This window comes from Mizuhopecten yessoensis, unplaced genomic scaffold, assembly GCF_002113885.1.
Source record: "Mizuhopecten yessoensis strain PY_sf001 unplaced genomic scaffold, ASM211388v2 scaffold11085, whole genome shotgun sequence".
NCBI lineage: Eukaryota > Metazoa > Mollusca > Bivalvia > Pectinida > Pectinidae > Mizuhopecten > Mizuhopecten yessoensis.
The window spans coordinates 503,571-523,580 of record NW_018408872.1 but is presented as its reverse complement, the minus strand read 5'-3'; the positions used below and the strand labels follow the sequence as shown (position 1 = coordinate 523,580).

At 35.1% G+C, this 20,010-nt stretch overlaps 1 protein-coding gene across 5 annotated transcripts in view; it reads right to left on the bottom strand.

The window, feature by feature from the left end:
- Positions 1–20,010, bottom strand: part of LOC110465514 (unconventional myosin-Ia-like) — a 77,372-nt gene that overhangs the window by 48,100 nt on the left and 9,262 nt on the right. Inside the window, exon 1 of one of the 5 annotated variants that reach the window (XM_021521400.1) lies at positions 1,776–1,866. The exons of the other annotated variants lie outside the window; for them this stretch is intronic. The gene's annotated coding sequence lies outside the window, so the exon portion shown is untranslated. Of the gene's footprint in view, positions 1–1,775; positions 1,867–20,010 lie in introns of those variants that run through there. 5 annotated transcript variants of the gene reach the window in all.

Here is a 20,010-nt window from a genome sequence, read left to right as displayed (position 1 = left end):
CCCCCCGAGTGTTAAACCATTGACATCATGAGGGTAACGCCTGTCGACTGCCACACATAAATGTCATGTTGACTGACCAATGAAATAACACAATTATGCACTAATAATATAATAAAACTTCTCTCACATCAAATAACATACCACATATTTTGGTTGAAAATGTTTCCCATGGCAGAATGCCTGAGACAATGTCTTCCTGTGTGTATTGACCATACTTAATGGAAAACACATATGTGAGGAATCTATAAATATTGCACAAGCTAAGATGGCCAGACACTCATAAAAGGGAAGTTTCTTCCATTCAAAATGGAAGTCATAACCCCAGACCTTTGGTTTATATATATATTGCCATTAAGTAGACCTCAAGTACAGATAACTTGAAGTAATATTATAAACGTGGATTTGATGTTGATGATCACCTTATGTTAACAGATCCCCAACCCAACCGCCAAAACCTTTAACCATGCATTAGAACTTTTTCAGGCATTGTAACTACAGCTTTGGTATAATTGCTTGAGAATAATGTACTTTGGGGAATTTTTATGATGAGTAATGAAGACGAAATACGAATGTAAACAAAATAACAACTGAGTTCTGATAGTAAAAATGCAACAGCGCTAATTAAGACTGGAATTTGAACCCTGAACTTTTGATCGTTGCTCTAACCAAATTAATGAGCTACCAGCTGGTCAAAGGTAGTATCTTCAGACTCAGTCCATCTAGTCATATGAATTGAAACAAAATTAAGGAGGTTACTGTACATACAAAAAAATTAAGAAGATTTCTCTTAGCGTTTCCTGCAGTGAAACTGGGTTCCAAAAGAGTAGTGAAATTTTATTCCCCACAACACAACCATCCCAAAAAGTAACCAGTAAATAAAATCAAAATACCAACATTTTTCTAGATACAAAATCGCCAATCAGAAGAAAAAAAAATCAGTTTGATTATTTCTTTCTGGATATCGTACAGAATTTTTCAACAAATGACAACTCTAAACACCAAGTGTTCCTACACCAACTATATGTATGTCCAGCCCTTCTTTTCAACACTTGTATAATAAAACCATTCAACTTATTTAACACATTTATTGATAAGGCAGCGATTTATCACTAAACTTTAACAGAGATTCTTTAAAACAGCTCCAATTCTTCCTGGTAAAATCAAACATACATGTACATGTGTTAATTTAACTTCTCATGAGTGCCAGCTTAAAAATCCAATAAACAAGACTATAGGGTTTTATTTCATTCAAAACTTCCTGGTGTAACCAATACTTTTCAGTTATCTTTAGAAATTCAGGCAATATTATTTAACTCATTCACCCCTGAAATTTTATAATGAACTATACCAACCATTGAATTGGAGGGGTTCAAATGTGTCTTCCGGGGTGAATGAGTTAAAACATGGATTCTATAAATATCTAATCTAATTCATGTGAAAAGGAAATAAAATAATGCCAAGAAGTGTTGGGCATGGGATAGGGGTTCACTGCAGTTATATGCATTATATCTGGTGGCAGAAAACAAGCCTTTTGTGATGAGTTACACTGCCTGTAACGTCCACAAGAAGTTACAAACGTGAAAAGTTAATGGTAAAGGGGGCCAACAACAAAGTGAAGCACTACCTCATTTGAGCCTTTTTCTCAGGTGATTTAAATCATGCATTTCTCAAAACTAAAATATGTAGCCTAATAACATTTTAACTTACATGTTGAACAAACTGACATTACAGAAAATAGAAACATTCTGAAGATCAGAGAAATTTAAAAAACATACCTCTCAAAATAACTTGTTTTTATCAACGAGTCTCAACAAAGTAATCCTAGCACATGAGCTAACTCTGTAATTACGACAGAAGAATCTTCACACAATAAAATCCTGTATGAGATTGGCTCTTATCAGAGTATATGCTATAAATCCACAGCCCTGACAAGCACGGGGCTTCACTGGAACACTTCTAGGGTGCAGTCTGAGATAGTCAGGCTTGGCAAAATTTCACCATCACAAACAGTTGCCTTTCTATATCTTTTCTGTCAAAGAGAATATCTATTGAACTGTTCCGGATCCTATATCCACTCGCATCAGTATCAGTGAAAACATTCTGATAAAAAAAAAAAATCTTTTTATCAAATATTCAAAATTACCTAACAAACTTTAGTCAACCAACTATTAACCTTTCATTCTATTTTAAAACTCATTCAGCTAACAATAAAGGTAAAAGGTTACAGATGTGGATTTTATTGACAGATTTCTGTTATCAAAGAATGCTGATGCAAAACATGCATTAAGGGTCAATTCGATTGACAAAAAAGTCCTTACCATAATTTCACTTGTGTGTTATATGTCTCTTGCACAAAATTAAGCTCAACTTTAACTAACGATTCCACAATTACAAGTACAATTGTAATCAAGATCTGGAATAAAACCTACTCCTGATAAAGATAAGAACACATTCCTGATCAGCTCAGACCAAAATACAAACTGAAATTTTCCTTTGTACCTCATTAAGAAGCAACATCTATCTGAAGGAAGCATGAGAAGGAAATTGATTCTGATTGACAACCTCTGAGCTAGCAGAGGTTGATATCCTCTAACCAAAGTGATGATAAGGTCAAGGATGAAAAGTTCCAAGATAACGTTCCACAGTCTAGTTACTGCATGCACACCATGCTGTTACCATGGCTTCTCTGCAAAAATTCTCATGTGTTTAGGTAATACCTAAACTTGTGATTTTTCTGTATATAAAGCAAGTATTTTTCTTCATCACTTTTAAATATGAGTGAATAAAAACAGTTTCCATAACCCCTGTAATCATAATGACTGCAGTACAGTATATGTGTAAAAAGAAGCGCAACAAGATACTGGAAATTAATCATATATTCCTCAGAATATAATGCATAGACTACATTGATACATAGATTCATTCTGACTAGTAGTTATGTAGAATTTGATGAAGGAATACAAAGTTTATTACAAGCAAAATGATGATTAAAGTTACAATGTATGCACAATTACTGCCATTCAAGTCATTTAATGAATTCCATTATCATCAGTTGGCACTTGTTTATTTTCTCCAGTGTCTAACATCAACCTGTTTTGTCACCTTTCCCTTTCCTAAATCACATTGTTTAATTACCCAGCTCACTGATTACAGAGATTGGGTTGGTCCTGTAATCACTAGTGTAGCTGAAACCAAACACATCATCAGCATTCTCTATTGTTTTATAATATACTGTTATTGTCCAATCCCAATCTTATACGATAACATGTACTGCAGTCAAGCTGATAAGAGAACACTGATGCGAGGACTTTATTGGGTATTTTTTTGTAAATCATAACCATTCTCCTGGGTGTTTTTGAGATTTTTCCCTGTGATCAATGTTGTATTATAAAAACTTACGACCTATTTATCTGTACTTGATTGTCTGGCTAGGAAATATTACCTGGCATAGCAAGCCAACACAAGTACACATAGAACTATAAATCACACCATAAACTATGTGTGGACATGCACTTGTAGTGGAGGTACTGCTGGTCACACTTCCTAGGATCCTATACCAGAGCTCTACAAACCAGCTCAATTATACCCAGTTACCTTTATTCTTTTCATCTAGTCATCACTTATCTGCTAATATGCTTACCACTGTCACCACTAACCTGCTAACCACTGTCACCACTAATCTGCTTACCAATCACCACTAATCTGCTAACCAGTCACCACTAATCTGCTAACCACTGTCACCACTAACCTGCTAACCACTGTCACCACTAACCTGCTAACCACTGTCACCACTAATCTGCTAACCAATGTCACCACTAACCTGCTAACCACTGTCATCACTTATATGCTAGCCACAGTCGACACTTATCTGCTAATCACTGTCATCACTAACCTGCAAACCACTGTCACCAATAATCTGCTAATCACTGTCACCACTAACCTGCTAACCACTGTCACCTCTAATCTGCTAACCACTGTCACCACTAATCTGCTAGTCACTGTCAACACTAACCTGCTAACCACTGTCACCACTAACCTGCTAACCACTGTCCCCACTAACCTGCTAACCACTGTCACCACTAATCTGCTAGCCACTGTCACCACTAACCTGCTAATCCTGTCACCACTAGTCTGCTAACCACTGCCATCACTAATCTGCTAACCACTGTCACCACTAACCTGCTAACCACTGTCCCCACTAACCTGCTAACCACTGTCATCCCTTATATGCTAGCCACAGTCGACACTTATCTGCTAATCACTGTCATCACTAACCTGCTAATCACTGTCACCACTAATCTGCTAATCACTGTCACCACTATCCTGCTAACCACTGTCACCTCTAATCTGCTAACCCCTGTCACCACTAACCTGCTAACCACTGTCACCACTAATCTGCTTATCACTGTCACCACTAACCTGCTAATCCAGTCACCACTAATCTGCTAACCACTGTCAACACTAACCTGCTAACCACTGTCACCACTAATCTGTTAACCACTGTCACCACTAATCTGCTAACCAATGTCACCACTAACCTGCTAACCACTGTCATCACTTATATGCTAGCCACAGTCGACACTTATCTGCTGATCACTGTCATCACTAACCTGCTAATCACTGTCACCACTAATCTTCTAACCACTGTCACCTCTAATCTGCTAATCACTGTCACCACTAATCTGCTAACCACTGTCACCACTAATCTGTTAACCACTGACACCACTAATCTGCTAGTCACTGTCACCACTAACCTGCTAATCCAGTAACCACTACTCTGCTAACCACATGCACTGTCACCACTAATCCGCTAATCCAGTCACCACTTATCTGCTAACCACTGTCACCACTAATCCGCTAATCCAATCACCACTAATCTGCTAACCACTGTCACCACTAATCTGCTAATCCAGTCACCACTACTCTGCTAACCACTGTCACCATGATTCAGCTAATCCAGTCAGTACTAATCTATTGTCTCTTCATGCCAAGCAAAACTATATGTAGATTTAAGTAAAGCAGATCTCAGCCGTTTACTGTACAAGAAAAGAATCAGGGACTAAGAGCCAAGGGGTGAAGTAGGACCCCAGGGCCAATTTGCATCCCTCTGCCCCAGGGGATTGAGGTGTATGAGGGTCCATTGTCTCTTACAACATCAAGACCAAATTTGGGCAATCTATCAGGATTTACTTATATTTAATCTTTTTTGCCTTGCCTGACTCTGTTCCAAGGAGGTTTTTCCCTCCAGTTATATAACATTGAGCACCCTTTACCTAACAATGCTCCATACCAATTGCAAGTTCATTCAAAATCTGGCTAGCCACTCTGTATAGTAGTGTTTGAAAGGAAGATTAATGACTGTCTGATGAAATAGACTACAGATGCTGTGTCATAGCATAAGCTCACTGGTCTTTCAGGCAGGTGATCAGCTTTGAATGCTTGGCATCATTGCAGTGATGAGATTTTTATCTTTTAATAACACTAATATCCGTGCAAAAAGTGTTTTTCTTAAACAGACTAATTCCTGTTTTATCCAAATGGCTGTGTGTCAGGAGGGTTATCAGGTTCCTGTTATTGTGATGTTACCTGTATGCATTCACATGTATTAATTTGTGACATCAGAATATTACTATGGTGATTTTTACGATTGTAATTGAATATATCATAGAGAAACCACAGGAAATTAATTATACATCCCACCATTTGAAAGTTATAATTTGATCAAATTCAATGCTTTCAAAGAACTGTGGATCTGATGACTTATATTTTTTGAAACTCTAGAACATGTACAAGTATCAAAATGTCAAACAGTAATAATGATAACAACTGCTCCGACTTGTGAGACAAGTTCCGGATCCATTAACATCAAAGACCACCAATACAAATTTATAGGGAATGTCACCAGGCTACCAGATACCAGTCCAAGTGGCAGTGGCCCACATTACCAGGTAAATATTGTGTAGTCAAAAGCTTACATCTATTAAGATTTTTTATGTGAATAGAAATGTTATTGAAGTGATTTTTCAAACTTTTTTCCTCCTTTCCTTTTTTTTTTACTGACAAATTTCATGACGTTGTTTTTATTACCATTTTTTTCTTTTGTCTCACCAAAACCAGATAACCTCCCCTGAGAAAACTGTATGATATAAATGTAATGTAAGACTCACAGCTAGGTATGTGCAACCATACATGGTGCTGGGCCAAAATCAAACAGGATGTCCTGTACAGCAACATTAATAGATTACTGGCAGGTGTGCATGTAACCATTATGAAAGATTGAAATGTATGTGTCAAAGGTAACAATCCCCGGTATGCATCATTTAGCTTACAATTTATTTACAATGCACGTATACATGTATATATACATCAATGTAAACTTTATTTATTTTTACGACAATAATGAAACAAGTCATATCAATTTCAACTTACCTTAATCACTCTTGTTGGCCATGTATATAAAAATGCTAGAAAATGTTTGTAAAAATATTCTTAATTGCCTCATCTCCCACTTAATTGCATATGTAGATAAACTCAAAGTCTATTTGAAGTCAGTCAGTTGGAACCGAATGAATCTGCAAATAATGATCACAGTGACCTACATTTGACATACAGGTGTACTACTCCTTTTGTATTTGTATCAACCAATACAGTGTCAACAAAGCATGACTTCCTGGATCAAATACATCGGGTTTTTGGAAGACTTTTATCCATAACAAGAGGCCCAATGGGCCTGAATAGCTCACCTGGTATTAATCTTACACTTGTAATCTTAAAAGTGGACTAAAATACAGCTACAGGCAGAATATCAGTGTTTGATTCATAAGAACCTATTAAAAGATTTAAACATATGACCTTGAATGTCGAACAAGGACATTAGGTTGAACAGAGTTTAAAGTCTTCCAACCCAGCATGCTTTTGGCAAAATATCATAACCCTGGACCTATTGGTTATACAGAACAAGTCATTTAAAGATTTAAACATATATTGACCACTGTGACCTTGAATATGGGCGAAGGTCATTCATTTTGACAAAATTGCTAGCCCTTCATCCCAGCCTGTTAATGACCAAATATCATCACCCTTGGCCTTTGGCTAATTTAGAAGAAGTCGTTTAAAGGTTTTAAACATATTTGACCCCTTTGACCTTGAATATATGTAAAGGCCATTCATTTGAACAAACTTGATAGCCCTTTATCCCAGCATGCTACTGGCCAAATATCATTATCCTAGGCCTCTTGGTTATTCAGAAGAAGTTGTATAAAAGGTTTTAAACATATTTGACCCCAGTGACCTTGAATATAAGTAAAGATAATTCATTTGAATAAACTTGGTTGCCCTTTATCCCAGCATGCTATTGGCCAAATATCATCATCCTAAGACTTTCGGTTATTGAGAAGAGGTTGTTTAAAGGTTTTAAACATATTTGACCCCTGTGACCTTGAATATAAGTCAAGGTCATTCATTTGAACAAACTAGGTAGGTCTTCATCCCAGCATGCTACTGACAAAATACCTTAACCCTAGGCCTCTTAGTTATTCAGAAGAAGTTGTTTAAAGGTTTTTAACATATTTGACCCCTGTGACCTTGAATATAAGTCAAGGTCATTCATTTAAACAAACTTGGTATACCTTCATCCCAGCATGCTTTAACTGGCCAAATATCATTATCCTAAGCCTCTTGGTTATTCAGAAGGAGTTGTTTAAAGGTTTTTAATATATTTGACTCCTGTGACCTTGAAAATGAATGAAGGTCATTCATTTGAACAAACTTGGTAGCCCTTCATCCCAGCATGTTACTAGCCAAAAATCATTACTCTGGGCATTTTTGTTATTCAGAAGAAGTTGTTTAAAGTTTTTAACATATTTGACCCCCTGTGACCTTGAAAATAGGTGAAGGTAATTTATTTGAATAAACTTGGTAGCCCTTCATCCTAGTTTGCTTCTGGCCAAATATCATCACCCTAGGCCTTTTGGTTATTAAGAAGAAGTTGTTTAAAGTAAAATATTGACGCCGGACAAAGGACAAAGGACGACAGATGACGGACGGACGACGGACGACGGACGCTGCACCATGGCATAAGCTCACTTGGCCCTTTGGGCCAGGTGAGCTAAAAACATGTCTCTTGCTCATAATGCGTTTCATGCAGCCTGCATACAGATAAGTTGTTGTGTTGTTTTTGTAAGATAATGGTTTGTGTTAATTCAGCCTTGTATACTCAAATTTCTTCGGCTATAGGACTAGGAGGTAGAAAATATAGGTCACAGTGACCTACATTTGATATATTTGTATAGGACTTTAAGATCTACTTGTATTATCTATAAATGAAGTTTGATGAGTGTTAATACCCAAAATCTAAAATGTCTGTCGAAACCATTAGATCACAACCAAACAAACCTGAATAAATGGTTTCACAGGTGATACTTATTCAATGAAACAAGAACATCAAGAAATCATAAAATAGGACGTATCAAAATTGGTAGGACGGGGAAAGAGTTGAGAAGAATCTAACTACTAGTATATCCCACAGACTATATATAATACATTGTAATGTGATGTGGAGCTATACAACATAGGTGGTGATTGGTGGTGTACATGTACTGTATGTGGAAGAGGTATAATGAAATTTCAGATTTTTTTTATTACCTACAACAGGCACAAAAGTAATCATCAGAGAAAAGACTTTTATCTTGTGTGTCATCCTCCTGGCTTTTTATAAATTAAGTCACAAACACAAATTTATGTCATCTCTCAGTGTCTAAAGACTGAGAACAGAAAAAGTGACAACCAAGTAATGTCACATGACCCAGATGTCATGTGGTATCATTCCATACTCATATCACCAAGACACATATCATAGGAACATAACCAAATTAACATCATTTCTGACATTTGAACTTTGACCTAAACTTGTACCTATTTTGCTTCTTTTGTAATAAATATCAGTTTGCTATAGAGTGTCTACCTGTCTGGTCAGTGACCCAGCCAAATTATATGTGCTATCATTTACTGTAAACCATCCGTTCCTTATCCCATCATGTCCTTTTTATTTATTTCCGACAGAGAACTGGTAAGATGTTACGACCAGTTAACGTTCACATTACCATGGATACTGTGATAAAACAAAGAACAGGATTATGAGATCAGTGTTTTTCATGGACATCAATCTTTCAATAGGTTGTTAGTCTGACATAATCTGTTACAAAAATGTACTAAATTTATGATCTTCACAAACACGCTTAAAACATCAACCCTAACATTGTTTGCAGCCGACATCATACCAAAACTGAACACACAAGAGGGATATTGAATGTTTTAGCACAAAGCATGACTCAGGATCCCATTTTTGGTAATAAGTCATTTGTTTGCAGCCCACATTGTTTTAGCACAAAGCATTACTCAGGATCCCATTTGATCAACAACTACCGTAATCAAATTGCTAAATAAAAACCAGAATGATTTTCAAATATGTTGACAGTCTCAAAGCTATTATAAAGTGAAGTCAACTTAATTCATTGTACTCATGAAGATGTTTTGTAAGCTATTCATTGTTGTTTGGCTCTGTTTTCTGGGAAGTAAACTGAACATTGACCTAGATACTCTAGATCATTATTCATCTTCAGAAATTATAATTATAACATATCTCAAGGACAATTACAGGTGTGTGAACTTGTGGATGTGTCTCTCTCCCCACTATTAACCTGTGCTATCTGCAACATCATTAATACATAATTACTATTTAACTCATTCACTCCTGGCTGAAGACACATTTGAACTCCTCCAATTCAAAGGTTGGAATAGTTCATTATGAAATTCCAGGGGTGAATGAGTTAATATAGGAGGAATATTCTAAATGGAAGCATTCAATTACAAGTGGTAAAAGCTATATAAAACTGGGCTTCTTGTTCACAAATGTAATATAAACCTAATTTAAGTGATACAGTTTAGCTTATGATTAGATTTTCAAAAGCTAAATTACAACATTCTAAATCGGTTGACTGAATGAACTTGACTATACTTATTACACAGTTTGATATCAGATATATAGGTAGTACATATTACAGAGTAGATATGGAATGTAAACTGAAATAAAACTTAAAGCTTCAATCTACCACACTGATACGTATATCCTGGAGTGTATCAAATTAAATCTAAGCTTTTATACTTAAAATCCTTATAAATAGAAACATTTACTTCTATGATTGGGAAATTTGTTTGCTAGCAACTGTTTCATTTTCCCCCATTTAACGACATTATCTTTATTTGATTTAAATATTTTTCAAAGCAAATCCTATTTAGATGTTTACAGCTCTGAATTTTTAGGCATATTCATCTAATTGATTACATCATATTTTGTGAGAAACGTACATGGATCAGTCAGTTGTCAGATAATAATAAGTACAACTGCACTGCCACTGCTGTAGAAAGAGGAGGATGCTCAAGTTTCCATTCATATGAGATTTATGAAATGAATCCATTTTTTTTCTCGTTTTATTGAGCCCTTATTAATGTCATATGAAATGGGGACAAATGAAAGATTCTGTGTATTACATTACCAAGACTTGCTGAAGATATTTATGAAAACATTTTTTTTAGGCTGACTTCAAGACAAAAACATAAACATTTTCAAAACAGAACCATCAAAACGACAGCACATTTCCCGTAAATGCAATTATACATTCAATGAATACAAATGCATCCACTGATTAGGAATACAACACCAGGGACAAATGTTCCGAGTCTTTTTTTTTATCTAAATTGGTTGCTCTTCAAAAGCTTAAGCTTAACATAGAAAATGGATACAAATTGTGTAGGTTGTTTTTATACTTTCTCAATTTTCAGTGGCTACAATGACATCATCAGATGTTGAGACAAGGAAATGATCAGGTAGCCATGGAAACATCAAAAAAGGTGTTTGTAAAAATGTAAGAATATTTTTAAGCAAAATTGTTTCAAGCAAATCAGGCTTTCAAGCATGTTATCCTTTTTGTGAAATAGTACAAGCTGGCTACATATATAGAACAGAACACGCTGTTACATGAGATTAGCGGTGTAATTGTGACCAGCAAACAGGAATGATTCCTGTTTTTATTTAACACTCTAACAACTTTTAGTGTTAAAGAATGAGCTAGTGTACACGGCCTTTATAAGAAGTCATTGTGTCTGAAATTGACTGTCGTAGATGACAGACATCATTGGGCTGAAACTGACGTTGGAAGATGCTCTGCCTTACCACTGCCTGGGGAGTATTCAAAGGCCAACATCAGGGAATGGCGTCAGGCTGGTCAGTCTGGTGAGGTGAAGCACTTCCTAACATGCTGATATCCATTTGTACACTTGGGTAGACTAGAACTATCAGGTTAAATGTCTTGCTCAAGGACTGTCACATCAACTGCAGCTATCTACGATCAACAGGGTTTACACCTATAATTTCTCAATTTGGAAAACTTAGGAAGTTTAATTCTTTATAACATTGATTTCACTGTCTTCATGCATAACATTCATAAAATGCTAAAAGCTGAATTTCCAGAATATGACTACTGCAATTTATTGGTAGATACCGTATAATAACTGTCTCAGTCCAACCAGATGTGATCTATATCCTTGTACCTATTGATTACCTCCAACATTCCTGTGAGGAATTTTAAGTCTTTTCTCCTTTCATACATTCATTTTTTCATTTCACTCGTAAGCCTGTAATCTAGCAAGTTTATGCATTGAATAAAACTGGTTTTTTTCCTATTTTACCTGACAGAGCATATAATCAACAGGGTCTATTATTTTGTTAGCTGTGTATGGAAAGCTTCTTGCATGTTACATCTACATACACATAATCATTAGACAAGAACTATGGAACTCTTTTAACACTCTCGAGAATCATGGTGTTGACATATAATTTCTAAATTAAACTACACATCTCTGCAATTAAGGTGAACATTAAAAGTCCATTTATCTTCTACATCAGCGGTTTAGGTGTTGAAGTAATTCTAAAAATGTTTTTGCAATATATACTACCATCTCTTGGTTTTAACGAGCAGGAAATACTTCAAAAATAATATTTCCGGAAGTTTTATGAATATAGACTATAACAAGAATTGTGTATTTGTAACCAATCTCTAGCACAGTATGAATAAACAAGGTGATAAAAATGGTAAAATTATGAACACCTACTGTACAATGGTTTTGGTGTTTGTAACAATACCGATATATTGGCGACTTGTCGAGTGACGTACCAGATAAAGCCATCAGTTGAACTTGTTCAGCAGCATTGAAGTTAATACTTGTGCTAATACAGGTAAATCCTTATATTATGCAACTGGTATTTTGCATTTACTTAGCACAAGTATTCAAATTCAGTCAATAAATGAATTTGAATACTTGTGCTAAGTAAATGCAAAATACCAGTTGCATAATATAAGGATTTACCTGTTGAATGCCTGGTCCTACGTGTATGCTAACTTGAACTTTTTATGATACATTTCAAGTCTTTTTCTTAAATATGAGATAGTCCATTGACTTATAATTAATAAGCCTTGAGATTATCATTGACTTGGTACTTATTGTAATTTCCCATCACATTATAAGCTATAGGCTTTCCATTGCTTGAGATTTCCCATCACGTTATAAGCTATAGGCTTTCCATTGTTTTGATTTTGTTTGAAATTCACATTTACTTATCAATCCAGGTGAATCCTTGAGATTTCCAGTGACTACATGTATTTACTTTTTTTGATTTCCCTTTGTCTTTGAACTGCTAAAGATTTCCCGTCACACTAGTGTTGTTTGAGATTCTCTATTTATGTTAGATTACTCCTATACAACAGACTTTGAATACTGGAGATTATTGACTCTAGATTGCTTGATGATTTTCCTATATATACCAGTATATTGACCCAGATTTCCATTGGCTCTTTATAATTGCCCAATATTTCCCATTGCCTTTTTATCTTGCTTAAGATTTCCCGTTTATTTTGTATTACTTAAGACATGTTTTGACCTTGAATTGCTTGAGATTGTCCGTTGACTTCAGAACACTTCAGCTTTTCCTTTTAACTTTGTATTGTTTCAGATTGCCTGTCCACTTCGTATGTACCTGTATATATATTGCTAACAGACTTTCTTTTCATTCTACGTTAATTGCTGGGTCATTTCGCTGTCATATATATTGTACCATTCATTTTGTATCACTTAAAATTTTCCATTCATAATTTATCATAAGAGACAATTTTACAATTTTCTATACAATCAGGGCCTGAGCTAGTAAATCCTGTTTCACACAATTTTCAATAAAGCTTTCTCAAGTATGTGTACCAAAATTGATATTAGGTCAGGAAGGAATGATGGTGGCCATTAGCTAATATACCTGTAGAGAGATTTAAACTGAAATTGATAATGTGATGCGTGTGCTGTTAACTCTCGCACAGGTAAATACACAACCATGTTAACAAATCAACAACCCTCTCTCTATTTCAGAAAGTCTGGTTAACTTAACGCAAAATTTACAAACAAATTTTCAACCACAAAGGTCTTTGATTGAATACAAATTTTAGATAATTTACATGTAATTCATCTAAAATTCATTGTCAAAAATTTTGTAAACCTGGTATATGAAAAATTTGGATCAGAAGAAATTTTAAACCAAATTCTTAAATTTTGATTATAAGTTAACAAATAATGTCAAATATACATTTACCACAGTTTGGTGAAAACCATATTACTGTACATAGATTTATAGAGAAATAGGGTAAATATATATTAATGACAGCTTCAAGCTTGGTGTCAGTGTCCAACAGGTCAAACATTCAGTGTTATTTAATTTACCATAAATACCCGGTACTGATCATGAACTGGCATTAAACACACCTACACAATAACGTAGGCGTAAATAGACGCTCACTTACACTCTATATTAGCTATCTTTTATAAATTTATCACCTCTACGATTAAAGGCACACTTCATGGTTGGCTTCAACTTTGTTGGAGGTATTGCACAATATTCAAATTTGTCATGAGTTAGAATTATAAATTAAACATTATTTGCAAAGACCAGGTTACAATATGCACATTGCATACTAAACTTTTAAAAAAAAGTCAAGCAGAACCAAATAAAATCCTGTATCTAATAATTGCCATTCATAAAGATTTTGTCAAACAGAAAGTTCTTGATACAGGTATACAAGTCACATTGGTTTTGAAAAGGAAAATATCTAATAGACACCTGAGCTCAAAGTCCACTCAAATGACATGGTTTTTTTCTTTTTCTTTTCAAGGAAATCTTTTCTGACACTGAAAATGAAGATGACGTCTTCAAATAAAAAAATCTGCCAGTGTCTTAAATGGTTAGTATTATAATGGCCAACTATACATAGCCAATCAAGAGAGCACCAGTTTAAGTTTTGAAAATTAAATGTGTACAATCCTTATATAATCTCTAAATAACAATACAATGGGTGACAGAAAAAACTTATATCAGACAATGTTCCTCATCAACTGTACTATAATTAGACAGTGTGAAAAGACCCCTCAGTACAGTAATTATGTTAACCGGCAGGGAATGTTGTTGACAACTCAATAGATTGCCTTTAAGTTGCAATTAAAAAAGATAAATTTCAATCTTAAAATCATAACACTTATAAGATGACTGTGCACTCATTTTGCAAAAACCTGACAAAAAAAAGAAAGTCTGTTAATATTTTTACCTTTTTACCTTTTACCTAAGCTGATATAAGCAGAGGTGGATTTTAAGGAAATTGCTATGGGTCTAATTCCAAATTACAAAAATATCCAATTTCATGATTTCAATTGTGATATCAGTAAGTTTGGCAAACATGTCACAGATCATAATGTAAATATTTAGAAATTTTCTTCTGAGGTCTCCAAATTGGGCAAGATCAATTCCTCTAGGTTTTGTGTACATACATGTATGACCAGCTTGAAACTTAAGCAAACAAATACCTACTTTACCTCTGTCTATAGTCTTTTTTATAAAAGTTGTATATATGTACACACAATTTTTAATATACACAGGTAACTTTCCAGCAAGTTAAAAAAATTCTTTTTGAAGTCTACGGTTGGATGGAGAAACCTCATTTCCTTTTCAGCATTTAACACAGCATGTAATCTGGTTTATTTGGAAAGATTTGAGAAGTATTTATCAGCATTACTGTAATACCGTATATACGAGCTTTACACCGACAGATGAATCCGTGACAATCGACCAGGTGTAGATGAGCATAGCAGATTTTTCTATCCAAAAAATCCAAAAGTGACATTCCATGCAACTTTCAGTGTTTTCAAATTAAATAATCACGGAAATATATATCAAGGATACAATTAAGTTTTGCTGAGTTGGACCATTAATTGAACTAATATCTATAAGCTATGTGAGGGGTAATCAATATGTAAATAATTAAATACTGCAAAAATCTAATTAGTTAATTATAACCACATGGCATCAGCTATTTTCGATCCAGAAGTTAGCAATAGTTGGAGACAGAAATACTGTGACATTTCAAGTTTCAAAAAGGGGTGCATTGTTAGAAACTTATAGCAGGGGGTCGGGAATGTTAGAAACTTATAGCAGGGGGTCGGGAATGTTAGAAACTTATAGCAGGGGGTCAGGAATGTTAGAAACTTATAGCAGGGGGTCAGGAATGTTAGAAACTTATAGCAGGGGGTCGGGAATGTCAGAAACTTATAGCAGGGGGTTGGGAATGTTAGAAACTTATAGCAGGGGGTCAGGAATGATAGAAACTTATACTTATAGCAGGGGGTCGGGAATGTTAGAAACTTATAGCAGGGGGACGGGAATGTAAGAAACTTATAGCAGGGGGTCGGGAATGTTAGAAACTTATAGCAGGGGGTCGGGAATGTTAGAAACTTATAGCAGGGGGTCTGGATATTCATTCATGTCAGTTTATTTAATTTTAATCATCAAATCTATTAATTCTTAGTATTAAGAAATAATGGGTTTTTTTATAATCAAAAGAAGAATTTCTGATATCAAGAGTACATTTTTCATACAGAAAACAACACAATTTTGATGTGTTCTGAAATTTAGGATGAAGCTAATTAAGCGAAGAAAGACAATATTTGGGCATGACCAGAAATCAGGAAAACTTCCAGTCTGATGTGTGTTAAAAGTAGAGAAAAAGAAAAGAAAATACCAGGAGGTTGAGGGAAACATGTACAGGACACCTGATAAAGATATCTAACATCAGGAAGTTGAGGGAAACATGTTCAGGACACCTGATAAAGATACCTAACAGCAGGAAGTTGAGGGAAACATGTTCAGGAATCCTGATAAAGATATCTAACAGCAGGCAGTTGAGGGAAACATGTTCAGGACACCTGATAAAGATATCTAACAGCAGGAGGTTGAGGGAAACATGTACAGGACACCTGATAGAGATATCTAACAGCAGGAAGTTGAGGGAAACATGCTCAGGACACCTGATAAAGATATCTAACAGCAGGACGTTGAGGGAAACATGTACAGGACACCTGATAAAGATATCTAACATCAGGAAGTTGAGGGAAACATGTTCAGGAATCCTGATAAAAATATCTAACAGCAGGAAGTTGAGGGAAACATGTTCAGGAATTCTGATAAAGATATCTAACAGCAGGAAGTTGAGGGAAACATGTAAAGCACAACTGATAAAGATATCTAACAGCAGGAAGTTGAGGTAAACATGTACAGGACACCTGATAAAGATATCTAACATCAGGAAGTTGAGGGAAACATGTTCAGGAATCCTGATAAAAATATCTAACAGCAGGAAGTTGAGGGAAACATGTACAGGCCACCTGATAAAGATATCTAACAGCAGGAAGTTGATGGAAACATGTACAGGACACCTGATAAAGATATCTAATAGCAGGAAGTTGAGGGAAACATGTACAGGACCCCTGATAAAGATATCTAACAGCAGGAAGTTGAGAGAAACATGTACAGGACACCTGATAAAGATATCTAACATCAGGAAGTTGAGGGAAACATGTTCAGGACACCTGATAAAGATACCTAACAGCAGGAAGTTGAGGGAAACATGTTCAGGAATCCTGATAAAAATATCTAACAGCAGGAAGTTGAGAGAAACATGTACAGGAATCCTGATAAAGATATCTAACAGCAGGAAGTTGATGGAAACATGTACAGGACACCTGATAAAGATATCTAACAGCAGGAGGTTGAGGGAAACATGTACAGGACACCTGATAGAGATATCTAACAGCAGGAAGTTGAGGGAAACATGTTCAGGACACCTGATAAAGATATCTAACAGCAGGCAGAGATCCATCAGGTTTCTGTAGTTCAAATGTACTGCTGGCCGGAGGCCTTATAGTTTTAACAAAACTTTTTACTTATTACCATACTATAATTGTATATATACTTAAATAAATAAAAATTATCATATATTTGGGACTTACAAACAGCAGGACATACACAAACCCCATGTAAAACATTACATTGCCATATCCTAAATGTAAACATAGTTCTAAGTTTAATGTCCGAGAATCTAACAATACTATAAACAGCAGTTAAGATCAAAAGTCACACTGAAGCCCATGCACTGTCGTTCAATATTGGCTCACCAGATGATCTGTTTTATAACTTGCAAAAGATTAAGACATCTCAATAAATCAACCTCAGACTTAAGAATGCTATACTTATTCAACAACTAAAACAAACCAGAATCTCCTATCATTGACAATGACTAAATTACCTATTAAATTTAAGGTATAGTGGTGGTGTATTGTGTCATATCTCTTTTCTATATATAGAGCCTTTGATGTAATTGTACTCTAAAAGCTGGACATTGTTTGATCAATACCTCAAAATGCAGAGAGACATGTGTATATATATATGTATATATGTACGCAAGCAAATATTTTGACATTCAATAGATAGACAATACTGTTCATGTATTCATCTGACATTTGGATTGCATGACTGTATTGTGCATTGTATTATATTTATATACCAATATAAACATAAATCGAAACACGAAGACTAGTATTATCAGCTATCGCTTTCGTCAATCTTGGGGCTCTTCAGGTGATTTAAATGTATATGTGACTTCATAAATGGAGTACACATATACTTAAGACATCAAAAATAATGACGTCATAAACAAAGTACACATAATGCGAACGTCTATAAGACGTCGCAATTTCTAGACGTCAGCATAATGTGTACTTTGTTTATGACGTATTTATTTTTGACATCTTAAGTATGTGTACTCCATTTATGATGTCACAAAGAAATTTAAATCACCTGAAGAGCCCCAAGATGGGCGAAAGCCCTAGCAGATTATACTAGTCTTTGTGTTTTGTTTTATTTATATTTTTATCGTCACATGGACATTTAAAACTATTTATCGCTACCAATATAAATATATATATATCACAATCAATTTAAATCACTAGCAAATGTACTATTTGATAGAAATACAGGTATTTCATATTTCACTACAAAGCATTTCATTTAAAACAATTAATTTAACTTTCATGTTTTTTATCAAAATACCGATTTTGTGTATAACAACTTTCTATTAGAACAATTTACATAATGTGTTTCCCTGGAAACTTTAACATTTTAGGTTGAACACTCTAATGCTCCTATGTTCATTATATAGCCTTAAAATGCATCTTAGCTTGCAAAGGTGAATGATCTCTCACCATGCACAAAAGGTACAATGGAGTGCAGTTAATTTATGGAGGTTACATACTCTGCATGCCAACCTAGAATATCCAAACTATTTTAATTTTGACTGTACCTGTTTCACCCTTGTACATCCCCAGAGTACACATAACTGTGGGTGAGGATTTAGGATTAGGAGGAGAAGGGAGGAGGACAGCTCTATGACACTGTATTGGTTAAGCATGAACAGGTTTGAAGGATGACTATAGGGACGGGAGGATGAGACGAGTCCAAGACTTAACTCATTCACCCCGTGAAGACATGTGAAACCCTTCCACTTCAAAGGTTGGAATAGTTCATTATGAAATTCCAGGGGTGAATGAGTTAAATAACCCACAATGTAGTTATTTTTATAAGTATACAATAACATGCAAATCTTGTTCTTCAAACCATGTTTTTGATCAGCAATACAAACACTATACACTCAGCTAATAGCTATAAATGCATGATCCCTTTTTAGCGAGTTCAAAAATACCAGGACAAATTTGTAATATTTTTGTGTACAATCAACTTGGCACGTTAATGCTACAAGCAGATAAGTTTAATCATAAAGATTGTAGACATTCCCTGATCCCTTATACAAATAATTTTTAAATGGATTTAAACTCATATAACATTAAAAAGTAAATAATGTATTAAATTTAAATAAAGAATAATCTGTTAAGTCCCTAATTATTCCTAATTTGCTGTCTCCTATCCGGTGCATGAAGTGCAGCACCTCTCCCCTTCCTCTGCACCCGCCGGCTTTAAAAGGCCACCATGAGACACTGCTACAGTTTACGAGACTAGGAAGTGTTGCCTCACGCATGAGGAGTGTTACATTTTAGTGGAGGTGTTTTAACAAACCTGCTTATAGAAATGTACTTATGTATACTACGACAAATATTCCCAAATTCTGATCAAACAAAACTTTTTTACATTCTATAACATATTGTTAACAGATTCACAACATTTTGTTCATTGTTTGTTAAATAATAACATAATTACTGTGAATAACTGTATGACGTCATAGGTTTTCAGTCTGTTGTTCATGAATATAAGTTCCTTGTACGGGTTCAGATTACATCATGGGCTGGAGACCTAGTGTGGAGTGAGCAACCAGGACATGTTCTGTGAAAGAAACCTAAAATATCAGGCTTCAGTCTGCAATTTGTCACAATAATTTACACCATTTTTAAGTGTAAGTATTAGGTTACTAGGAGTATCTATAGTAGTAGTAGAAGGGGTGGAGGTGGGGGGAAGGGAGTAATGACTGGTTGAATTTTTAATGTTGACCAAGCTAAAATATATAGCAGTTGGGGGGGGGG